This window comes from Cotesia typhae, unplaced genomic scaffold (assembly GCF_013202065.1).
Source record: "Cotesia typhae breed Kobodo isofemale line unplaced genomic scaffold, CoteBio_Ctyphae contig_4, whole genome shotgun sequence".
Taxonomy (NCBI): domain Eukaryota; kingdom Metazoa; phylum Arthropoda; class Insecta; order Hymenoptera; family Braconidae; genus Cotesia; species Cotesia typhae.
In genome coordinates this window covers 8,648,422-8,661,271 of record NW_027423748.1, presented here as the reverse complement: position 1 = coordinate 8,661,271, position 12,850 = coordinate 8,648,422, and positions in this window count along the sequence as shown.

Below are 12,850 nucleotides of genomic sequence, written 5' to 3'. Positions count from 1 at the left end.
CGGCTCGGGGTTACAATGAGGAAACGAAAGATTCCTGGATGCTGTAACGTCTGTAAATCCATGCAGCGACACACCTGGCTGGGTGGCAAAGCATACTTTTATTCTTGTTTTCGTCTTCGGGTCTATTCTCTTTTCTCTGGTACACTTTAGATCTTAAATTTAACATTTAACAATCCTCATTTTGGAGTTTCATTATCTATGGGCTCTATTCTTCGTAAGTAGTGTGTGTGAGTTGTGAGCAAAGACACCCCCGAAAGGAAACATAAATGACAAAGACTATTCTCTTTTGCGACAAAAAGATCCTGGATCTGCTCTGTATAGTTTTCAGCTGATAAAAAATAAACTAAAGCAAAAGCAACCAAACTAATAATAATAATAATGAAAAGATGACGGAGGATTTAGAATCGGGGGTGTCGAGTTTATAACCTTACATTGGGCTGATTATGCGCATTGATTAAGGGCTGGGAACAGAGACTTGAAATATTAGACCCTGAGAATTTTAAATTCCGCTGGAGATTGCACGCCCACTTGTTAAATTTCTTTGATTAAAAAAAAAAAAAAATAGAATTAATTTTTTTTTTTTTTTTTTTATTATAAAATTTACTAAAAATTTTTCAACTGTGTAAAATTGAAAAAAACTCGAGTTTCATATCCAGTTTGTATTTCGCGGACTACCGATGGCCTTCGATCCTGATACAGATGATCCGGCGAGTTGCTTTTCACCGGTGTCCATTTACCAGGACAACAAGGGGCTAAAATTTTAAATCCCGTTCTTAGAACACGGAATCTGAGTAGAGTAGACTATAAAATAATAAAACAGTAGATCCTTAATATAATACATATACATATTACTTTTTTCGCGTCGGTTGCAGCCATAGTAAGGATCTCAGGAGTAGAAATTTAAATTTAAATACCACACGTTCTTTAAATTATACTTAACTATAATTTAAAAGTGTTAATATTTTATTAAGTGCAATCACTTAAATTTATCACTGAACAGTAATTTAGGAACTAAAACCGGTTTTTAATTTAAACGTCTACGTAATCATACGTGAGTATTTATAAATATCTAGATATATATTTTTATTTTGTCAATTCTTAATAACTTCCTAAGGCGAAGGAGGGTGACGTCACTCTAAATACCAATAACACGATATACTGGATTTGTTTTCATTTATTTTAATAAAAATTCTTTTAGAGAAAAAAATTCGTCTGTATTATCATTTTTTATTTTTAATCAATCATTTATTTTAATGGATTAATAAAGAAAATATTTAATTGACACAATCGATCATTTAAATTTTTTAAACGATCCATTTTTCAAAAATCTCTTATCATTTAGTCAGAATTTTAATTTTAAAGTTATAAAATGTTTAAAATAAATAAAAAATGTGGATTTTTATCAGTTCAAAATTTAAAATCAAAATTCTGAGTAAAACTTAAAAAATATAAAAAAATCATAAGATACCTTTTTTATAGAAAATTAAATTTTCTTTAAAAAATGTCATGTAAATTTTTCCATATCTCTTATCATTTCCTCAGAATTTTAATTTTAAAATAAAGTGCAATTTATAAAATTACAATTAAATTTTTTTTTTGAAAAAATTAAAAAAGGAAATTGTAATGCTTCGAACAATTGAAGTTCCTCGCGTAAGTACACTCTCAAAAGAAAAACAATCGGTTTCATTTAGAAAAAAAAAAAAAAAACAAAAACAGCGACGATCCCCTGGCTAATCACGTTGATTTACGTGGTGTTTATACTTATTTATATTTCGAACGTTTAGTGCAGCGGTCGAGTGATCTATGACTCTTATTAACTGGTCTTGTTAAATGCGGCCTGAGGCCGTGAGAGTAAGAAGGTCCTTAAACAAATCCGCGAGCGAATATTGAGCGTAGTAGTCTGCTCTTGTTATTCTGTCCTCTTGCTCTGCGGGTTCATAGTTGTCATCTTTTTACTTTGGCAAACTAAATAGTTGTTGTTAGACTATTATATTATGCTTGCCGGTGCACCAGCACTTAAAACTTTTCTCGTCCAATCTACTCCCCGTGCTTCTATTCTAATCCTCGAGATAGCTGAGCTTCAGGCGAGCCCGTGCCGTGTCCGTGCCCGTGATCCGAGCCTTCATAAACTAGGACCTCACTGCCATATTTTAAATGCACATAACCCAGTACAACCAAGAAGGCGTGTATGTACTCCGATCCGATGTAGTCATGACGAGAAATAACTGCGACATACTTTTTTATCTATACTAACAAGTTACTTGCAAAAAATCCTCGTTACTCTGATTAAAATGTGAAAAATTTGAGGAGTGGATCGTGGATCACTTTTAATTAATTTAATTCCTCCGGAGTAAATTTTTTATTTTTTATTTGATAAAAAAAAAAAATTGCATCAATATTTTTAAAAAAATTCTTACCAGTTGGATTTTTTAATAATTTTGCTGTAAAAAAATTTTTTTGTCAAAAAATCCTTAAAGTTGACATAAAAAAGTTAATTTCATTAACATTAAACTAATTTAAATAAATTAAGTATTTTATTTAAATTAATTTTATTTAATTGAACGTATTAATGTTAATAATTAATTATTTCTTACTTTTTATTTTAAGATTATTATAAAATAAATAAAATAATCTTTATTAAAATTTTTTTTCAATTTTCCAAAGTCAAATTTTTCACAAAATATAATTAATATTTATTTTACTCTAAAAACTCCAAATTGACTCTCGATTTTTTACAGTGTCTTATTTTTGTTCCAATAACTAATTTTGTTTCCATTTGAGTGTAAATTGTAACGCGCCTAGCGGATAGGGCCATAAAATATCCGATAAAAGTTAAAAGGGTCTTTAGCAGCAACGAAATGGAAATGAGAATGAAAAATTTCTCGGTCGAGAAATAAGTGCGTGGTTTTAAATAAGATAAAGGCATTAGTTTCTAATACTGCTTATGTTACTTAGTTTGCGTCTGACTGGCAATAGTTAAGTACCGATCGCGGGTCATGGAGAACGGTCGTCTTCTCTGACACCTCATTCGGGGTAATAAAAAGAGAGAATAAGTGCTAGGAGGAATGAGTGTGTTCGAAGCTCGTATAACGCCTCTTTCATTGCTCTTACAGGCCCGACAGTGTACATATATACATGTGTGTGGATATAAAGAGAAAAGTTACGGGCATTCCCGAATGGACTGTAATCATCCTTTCAAAAATAAGGCCCGAGAGCTGGATTGAGAACGAAAGTAACGATGTAAAATTAAAAGTGTAGCAGTGATATTTTAAAAAAAATCTAGGATGAAAATTTATTTAATTTTGACTTTAAATAGAATTAATAATTTTTTAATTGTATTATTAATATCCTGGTAGCGTAAGGAGAAGAGCATCTGACATTTATAACAGAAGATCTAGGTTCGATTCCTGGCTTAGTATTGTTTCTCAAATTTTTTTCCGAATCAAGTTTTAATTAAATTTAAATTATTCAATAAATATAAATTAATTTCTAATTAATAATTTCTAATAAATAAAAATATATTTAAAATTTTTTTTTTTTTTTTTTAAGATAGTGATTCTGTAAAATTTACTTCGGAAATTAAATAAAGAAAAGATTTTTTTGCAAATTTTTCACTTGAAAAAAAATTTTTTTCAAAAAATTTTTTCGCATATTTTTAAAGATAATTAAATTACATGGCTACTTTCATGATATTTTCCACACACAGAGAGCTTTCAACACTCTACAGTCGGGACCCAACAAACAGAGATCGCGATACACAAAGCGAAAAATTACGGGCATTCCCGAAGGGAGTGTAATCATCCTTTCAGAAATAAGACCCACAAGGACAGAATAAAAGAGAATAATAATAATAATAATAATAAAAATAAAAATAATAAGTAGCAGTGGTGTTTAAAACCGGAGCTAAAGGTTTTTAGCTTAACAAAACTCACGAATTTAAGTATTTTTGTTTTATTTGTTGGTTTATTTTGAAAACAATTGTTTACGGACTCTGGAGATTTGCAAGAGTCGCGAAGCCGAGGACGAGGAAGAAAAGAAGCCGGGAGGAGAGGGAGAGACCGAGGCAGAAGGCTTTGAATCACTCGTGACTCCAAGCTGTCTGGGCTCAGCTCGGGCCTCTACTCGTTCGTGCAGAGCCTCTTCCTCTTGATTCTCCTTATTCCTTATTCCTTATGCCTTCTTAATCTTATTTTCCTCCTTACTCCTTTTCCTTTTTATTTATAACAGGCGAGCGGTCGCGGTCTTGGCCCGCTCTGCATCCTTGTCTTATTAACTGCTCCGGGTTATTGGATCCGAGGATCGCGGTGTTACTTTTATTTTATTGTTTTCTATTCGCCGAGCGGGCACGGATACCGGGGAGCAAAAACTCACAGCCGACCACCTAGTTCTCGCCGACCGAGTCCACTCTAGTTAAATAAAACCACTGCTGTTACTCCTCGGCCCAGAGGACTGCTGGATACTGGACCTCGATCCTGGACCCTGCTATAGTACTTTGCGCTTCTACTCGACTGGGGACTCGCCATCGATTTTATTTCTTACCCGATCGCTCTCGCCGATTGCATCGACGCGCTATCGATCCTCCAAATTGAAAGCCACCGCTTGACAGTCCAATATTTACTATTATTATTCCTTTAGTAGCTAAAAAACATCTATACACATTTTTATTGCCCCTATTTCACAATTAAGTATGCCTTTTAATTTTTGAGGATCATTGTAGAATTAAATTATAAATATTTCTATTTTTATTTTATTTTAGACAACTTTTAAAATTTTGTAAAATAGCGCAAAAAAAAAATAATCTAGATAATAAAACAATAAATTAAAATCTGTATTAAGAAATGGCCTTGTATCTTGTAAACTATTGACATTTTTAACGATATAAGCTCATCTCGACATTACATTCATCGAGACCTTTCATTTGAGTACCCACATCAATTTTTCATATATTTATATATATTATATATATATATATATATATATATATATATATATATATATTAAAAATATATCAAAATGCATGTGAGTACTTAAATGAAAGCTCTTGATGAGTGTAACATCGGGATGAGCTTATATCTTTGAAAATGTCAATAGTTAAGATAGTACAGTGCAATTTTTCAAAATTTTCTAAAATTCTTTCACAATTTATCTATTGATTAAAAACCATCCAAAAATGTCCAAGAATTCTCTTTCTTTCTCTCTAAAATCCTTTTCATTAGAAAAAAAAAAAAAAATAAAAGAAAATCCCTCGATATGTTTGCATTAAAATAAAGTGACTTTTTTTCCTTTAGGAACCTTCAGCCCTCCATAAATATAAAATACAAAGATATAAATAGAGTTAAGTTTTGTTTGAAAGCCCATAAAACAGTATGAGTAAATAATTTACCAAAGATCATGGCAGGGAGAGATTTGTGTTATCAAAAGCACAAGAAACATCGCAATGTATAAATGGATCGTAGGCAGCTCCTGCGCAGGAGGTAACTCGATTAAAGTCTCTGTTATTGCACACAGATACAAGCAAATACGAATACACACATATGAGGCTGATAGCAATAGCAAATGGTGAAGAGACACGAATATACGGTGGTTGTGCTCCTGCAAGCTGCATACGGCACTCAGGATTGAGGATCCAGCATCCAGCATAAGGCACCGAGGTAGAGCATACAACCAAGTAGAGAACAGACAACACATAGCTACACCGGAGTTATTTATTGTTATGACTGCGTCTCGTGCATTCCTCCACCTCCCCCCGCGTGGGTGTCTGGGAGCAAAAAGACCGCTCTTCGGTCTACGGTCTTCCTTGCTCGTATATATATCGTGTATCTCCAACATACGTGGATACAGATAGCGCTATAATACTCGGTATCCCGTCAAGGATTCGCGCCCTTCTTACTTACTTATTATTATTTTTAGCTTCACCAGCATACAGCATGTCCTCCTCCTCTACTATCACTCGCGAACAACACCGCCTACTCCCGCTGCACCCCGCTGGGCCTCGACACCTTTCAGCCCACGTAAGAATTCGAGCTCAAAAAATACAACACTTTATAATTATCATTTATAATATAACGATTCAATAACTTTATTACCCAGGTATTTTTCATTTTTTTTTTTTATTCACGGCAAGAAGTCGGGAGTAAATTTTTAATTCCTTTGAGTTACGGAGTTTTAATAAAAGTAAAAAATAAAGTTTTAATGGAAATATGAATTTAAAAAATTTTTAAATATTCTGACTAAAATTTGACAAATTTTTTTATCAAAAAATTGACTTTTAAAAGTTTTTTTTCGTTCAATCAAAAATTTCAAAAATCATTTTTATGAGTTGAAATTTGATACACCGTAAAATTAAACAATTACGAAATTATTTTTGACAATAATTGATCTGAAAAATAAAAAAATTATCTAATGACTGATTTTTATTATCACAAAAAATTTGAATTTTTAAAAAATAATTATTCATAAAAAAAAATCAACTAAATCCTTGATTTTTCCCCATTGCTATATTTACGTACCTCAGTAACATAAATTACAATAATGATTAGTAGAATAATATAAAAATAAAAAGTAAAAAAATGAAAATCACACGTATGACGGGACATAAATAGAATGCAGTGAGTAAAAAACTAAAAAAAATTGAAATGAAAAAAATAAATGCCACCGGATTGACGACGAGTCTCGACCGCAGACTAATATATTCGCACTCACAAACACTTAACTCTCAGTCTTCTGTCTTCTGTCTCATATCGCGTTCTCTTGGTCTTGCTAACCAAACGCATTTCCGTTAACATTTACAATATACATGCAGTAAGCAGTCATCCCTCAAGTAACTCGCTGGTTGCTCCAGACTCCTGCCAATCTGCATAAGCATTTAACCTCCCGTGAATCTCTTTTCAACAGCAACAAAACATTCAATTTTAATACCTAAATCGCCAATAAAAATTTAACGGCTAATTTATAAACATTTTTTTTATTCCGTCGAGGCAAGAATAAATAAATAAAATAAAATAACTTAAATGAGGAATTGAGTATAAGTAGATACAGTATTGAGAAGAAGGCGAAAGTTTACGACAGTTCCAACGCTACCAGACTTTTATTTTTATTATTCTTGATCTCGTACTTCTGGTACAGCCCAAAGAATAAGTCCGAGAGACATCAAGTTCATCCCACACTTACTCGAATTCTCGCGACATATATTTGTAAATAAATTTATATAAAGCATGTAGTCTGATTAATTCTCCATAGAGCGATTGCAACTTGTCTGGAATAGCGATACACCGGGAAATTAAACATCAATTGTGAACTACTGGTAAATAAATAACAAATAAACCAGACATTTTATTTAAGATTCAACTCAACTAGAGTACTGAGAGAAGAGTAAGTGCTCGAGTAACTATAACAGCCCACGTTGCACTGCTGACCAGAGCCAAGAAATTGGTAAAGTCTGATACAAGAACCAGTAACGTGTTGGACAGTTACTACAGAGTGTATTGTGTGTGTGTATGAATATGCTGGGAGGGCTGTAAATTATAAGACCGCGAGCAGTCGAACCTGGACCTCGAGAGTCGAGGACTTAACCTCAGACAGACTCGTAAAAATAGCGTTCTTGCTTGTATTCTTTTGAATATTTTATTTTATTTGTTATTTTTTTTTCTGCTGAGAATTCTTGCTTTGGTGCTTGGAAACTTTTAATTTTTAATTAAACTCTAAATTTTTAGAGTAATTAAAAAAATTTGTGGTTTACTCATCGAAGAATTTATTATTAACTTGATAAATTAATTTGTTTATTAAGAATAAATTATTTGTCTTATTTTTTGTCTATTGGAATTTTTTTAGTGGAGGTAGTTTGAAAAATTTACAACAGATGGCGCATGATCGTTAAATTATCTCCTTAAAAGAGAGTTAAGTTCGAGGTATAAAGATATAAAATAAAATTAATTTTTTCAATTTTTTTTAAGAAGCATATCTGACATGACGAAAATTTTCCACCAAATGATTATCATTATTTTGATTATTATTCATTATACATACATGCATATATTGTATCGAGTAACGTCAATCAGAATCATGGTATACGGGATATAATTTATTCCGATGGACGATACGTTAAAGTGATCGATTGAGTTTACTTACAGGGTGATATGTTTTTTCAGTTCTCTTTATGCGATCGTACTGTGTATTTGCTACGTAATGCCAACATAATACCGATCCTTTTTGTCTATTCCACACCCTCTTTGTGTATTTTATTTATCATCATTATAATGAAATAAAAATAATAATAAACACAATACCACTAAATCGCGGGAATGGGAATCCGGTGTCAGATCTCACAGATTTCGGTTTACAATAACTAAACGAATTTTTTTTATTTTTTATTTTATATATTTTCTATGAATAAGAAAGACAACTCACGTTAACACAACACAAGGGGAATAAATTAAGAGGGGGCCACCTCGCATCCATCATTTGATAAATTTACAAAGCCACGGGCTATGAATAATTAAAAAAGCGAACATATTTATAAATCTATGTGTATTTTTTTCTGTTATATAACAAATAAAATTGTAAGAAATAACAAATAAAAAACTGGGCTTAATATTTGAATAAATAAAACAAGACGGACGATAATGAGCGGGAGTTAATTGAATAAGTAATGAGTACATAATAATTCAAGAGCATAACTAAAAAAATAAACTTGAGAAAATAACGTACAAACAACGTACAACGAGCTAGCGATGCGATGAGAAAGAGGCTCTAATTGAGTCGCGCCCTCTACTCCGAGAAGACACTCATAATCGGTGGCTCGCTAACACCCCGTGTCAACAATCAGCGCCCGGTTTAATTATGCACGCCTCTAATTACCGAGCTGGGAGTTGTGGATGTTGGCCCGGTGATATGCTAAATAAAGTAGTTGTAGTTGTCGTAATACACCAAGTAGAGGGCTTGTTTCAACCAGGTGTACACACATTTTTTGCTCATTCCGACTCAACTCTTTTATTTATATATTAACTCCTGGGCTCTTGACGTTGTCCGCCTACCGGTAGACACTTAACAATTTTCTCCGTCAACTTATTCATGCTTTTCTACGTTTAACAACGAGTAATATAATGCTTGATGTCTGTCCAGAGTAATGTGTAAGTTTAAGTGTGTAATTTGTTCTGTTAATTCAATCTGTGTTAACCGTTTAATTACACACCGGCGAGCACTAAAATTGTTAGTTATATTGATTAACTTATTATTATTTCGTTTGCGTTTAAAATATGACGATTTTTAAATTAGCTAATTTTTTAGACAATTTTGGATGGGTAAATAATTATTTTAATAAATTATCAGATTTTAAGGTCGTGAGATACTAATTGCAATTGATTAGTTAAGATTTTATTGCACAAAAAAAATTAGCGATTCAAGGCAAAAAATTTGATTTAAGATAAAAATTTTTGAATTAAAATCATCATTTTCGAATACTTGATAATTTTTAATCAAAAAAAAAGCAAAATTTTATTCATTTATAGTTGACAAGTCACAGTAGTCACATAGTGACTGCAAGGTTGCTAGTTTTATTTTCATAAAAAATTTCTCTCTTTAATTAAATTTATTTAGCAGTATACATTTTTTTTCGAAATAATTTTTTGGATCAAGTAGTATTTTTTCGGTGTGACAATAAAATTTTCAACATTATGATATGATAAATTAAATATTCACAGAACTACAAGCTAGGTATGACAGAAAAAAAAAATTTTTTTTAGGGGACCATATAAAGAAGACATTTAGTTGTAACGTGTAGTGTACCCCTGAGGACAGTAATGTAAGATAAGATACGAAGGAAGGAACGGTAAGGACGAACGCATCTGACCAAGCATACCGAGTAGGCATTACCTGATTGTTTTAAGACGATCAAGTCGAGGTTCACGTAGTACATTCCACTACTTAGTCTTTTTCATTATTCTTTCCTACAATGTACCAGTTGTTTATTATTTTCCTTGTTATTATTGTTAGTACTGCTGTGTATAACTTTGATCTTGGGCTGTGGTCTTGTTACGGACAGTGCATTAGTGTTTAAAAAAGTAACGAGAGTAGGTCTAGTCCCGGGATCTGGAGTCACCACGTACTCGCGGAAATTGGCCGGCCGGGAATTACTGATAAACGGTCGGCTGGTTGGTTGGTTGGCAGCAAGGGCTGCGAATAGAAGAATAAACTGATGATGTCGTGGTGGAACTCCAGTAGAAGCAAACGAGGAGAAACGACCGCTTATAAGAGCACGTAGGATCGTGGCTTCAATTTTCCGGCATTTCTATTCCAGGTTGATACTGAGAACGAGAACGAGACTGAGACTGAGACTGAAACTGACTGAAAATACACTGCTACTCTCTTTGCTTGCTCACAGATCCATGTTAAATTATTACTCTACATTTTGTCTAGTTATTGCGCTGCGCGGTTCCGAGTATATTAAATTCATTGCCCAGAGGAATTTTAAATTTATGCTACCTGAGTTTAGATGTTTTCATTTTTTAAACACTCTTTTGTTATTATTTTATAAATTACGTTTTATTATTTTACTTATTAAATTACTGAATAAAAAATACTGGAAAAATTTTTAAATTCAAGTATTCTAAGAATAAGATTACTTGTTATAAAAAAATTCAAGAGTGTTATATCAAATAAAAATTGATTAAAATAAAAACCAATGTTAGATAAGCTTCTTAGAAAAATCAAAATATAATTTTTATTTTATTACTTAATGTCTCAAACTTAACTCTCTTATAACGAGACAATTCAGCAACCATGCGCCATCTGTTGGAGATTATTTAAACTATCTATACTAAAAATGATTATGATTATTTTCTGTCAATTGAATCTTTTAACTAAAAGAAATTTGAACTAACTGTATCAAAAAATTAAAAAAAAGTAATTTTTCAACATTTTAGCACATAATTTTTATATACTCAATTTTCTGTCTAAACTATTACTGCTACTCTGACCGCAGTAGTGATAGGTTGTCCAAATGAAATAAAGAGTAATCGTAAATCTCAGATCATTTTGTCCGAAGCAGTCATGCAAGCATTCAACAAGCTAAGTCTCTTTGAGCGAGGTGTAATGAATATTTTTTAGCCTGGCGGACGCGAGTGTCAAATAGGCTTGACACGGAATGAAAAACCCCGATGCAGTTATAGGGAGTCTCTCTTCTATACACAACAGTAGACTCAACTCACCGTTTTGTAGACTCCGATGAGTCAGGATTTTTATTTCATTTTATTCTTTCTCGATTCGAGAGTACAGATAATCATTCACGCTGCCCGAGGGGCTCAATAACGCTATTAACAATCGATATGTCGGGGGCTAAATATATTACACCTCATACTCATCCTCTCAAAGCAACAATGACCGATTTTAATTATTTTATTTTTTATTTATCATCTTTCTGGTACTTATTTTAATGACTAACAAGCAATGTCACTGCTCGTGAGAATCAAAAGACACTACATAGAAAATTTGAGATCATTTTTAAATGATTGAGTTATAAATTTGTTTAAAGGTGGAGACTTTAATCACGCTTGTCGCTTCCAATTTAAGTATAACTGCAAAAAAGATAATAAAAGTCCGCGTGTATGTGTATGTGTATGTGTATGTGTTTGCTTAAGGAATCGCTTCGGATTCCTATCCATGCCAGACTCCTAATGACATTCTCGATTCTCGATCAAAGGAAAACCAAGTATATAAGTAGATGTATAAGGCGCCAAGCCACCCTTTAATAAGATATACGCTGATGAGGATACGGAAAATTTAAAGCTCTTTTAAGAGTTTTTGCACTTATCTTAAAACGAAGGATCATTCCGACCACGTATTCAGCGAATCTATCGTATCATCGAACCCTCATTTGCTCTGGTACCAATAATTTCATTAAAATTACATTTTTTATCTAATTTTTTTTTGTAACATTTGCTCGATAATTGAACAACAGTCGAAAATTATAGAAGAAAAATTAAAATAAAAATTTTAGTCGTGTCAGTAAAATATATAAAAATTAACATAGTTGTAAAAATAATTTAATTTTGATTTTTCATTTGGAATGTTCGAAATTTTAATTAAACAATTCTAATTTTAGGTAAAAAATGTTAAAAATTTATAAATTAAAAAAAATAATTTTTTCTTCATAATTATTGAGGTAAATAAAAATTTCAAATTTAAACAAAAAAATGACTAAATTTTTAGAAATGATTATTTAAAAAAATATTTATTTAAAGAAATATTTTTGTTTTTTATAATTCAAAAAAAAAATCAAAAATTTTAATTTCGATTAAAAAATGTAAATAAATTTTTCCTCTAACTTTATAATAAAATAAAAATTAGTACGCTAACTAAGTAGTACAGATCAGAGTCGTCTTTTGGCTGATGATACAAACGCAGAAGCTCCGCTGGCCAATAATGAATACGTATAAGGACATACACGTCCAAGTAGACTTATTTGAAATGTAAAGAGTGTGTTCATTCCTCCTCTTTCTTCTCATTTTCCTCACAGTATTATCCGTCCTCTTCTACATCTACTCCCAGTTAAAAGTTGTCCTCTTTGTAGAGTAACTCTCATTTGATCTCTTTTATTATTATTTAAGCTGTTGACTGTTGCCCGGGCAGGACATTCCGATGCACGTGAACATAGGTATTGCGTGGCATACATGCATAATTGTATATAAAATAAAATTATTTATATGCGGAGAAGAATAAGGTATCTCGGTATTATATCTGTGAGTCGTAAGTGTGGCTGGTCGTTGTCTCATCGCGGATAGCAAGGAGTTTCAGCTCGAGAGTAGCCAGTATGTGTGTGTTTGTGTGTGTGTGTGTGCAGTAAAATAAACAAAAC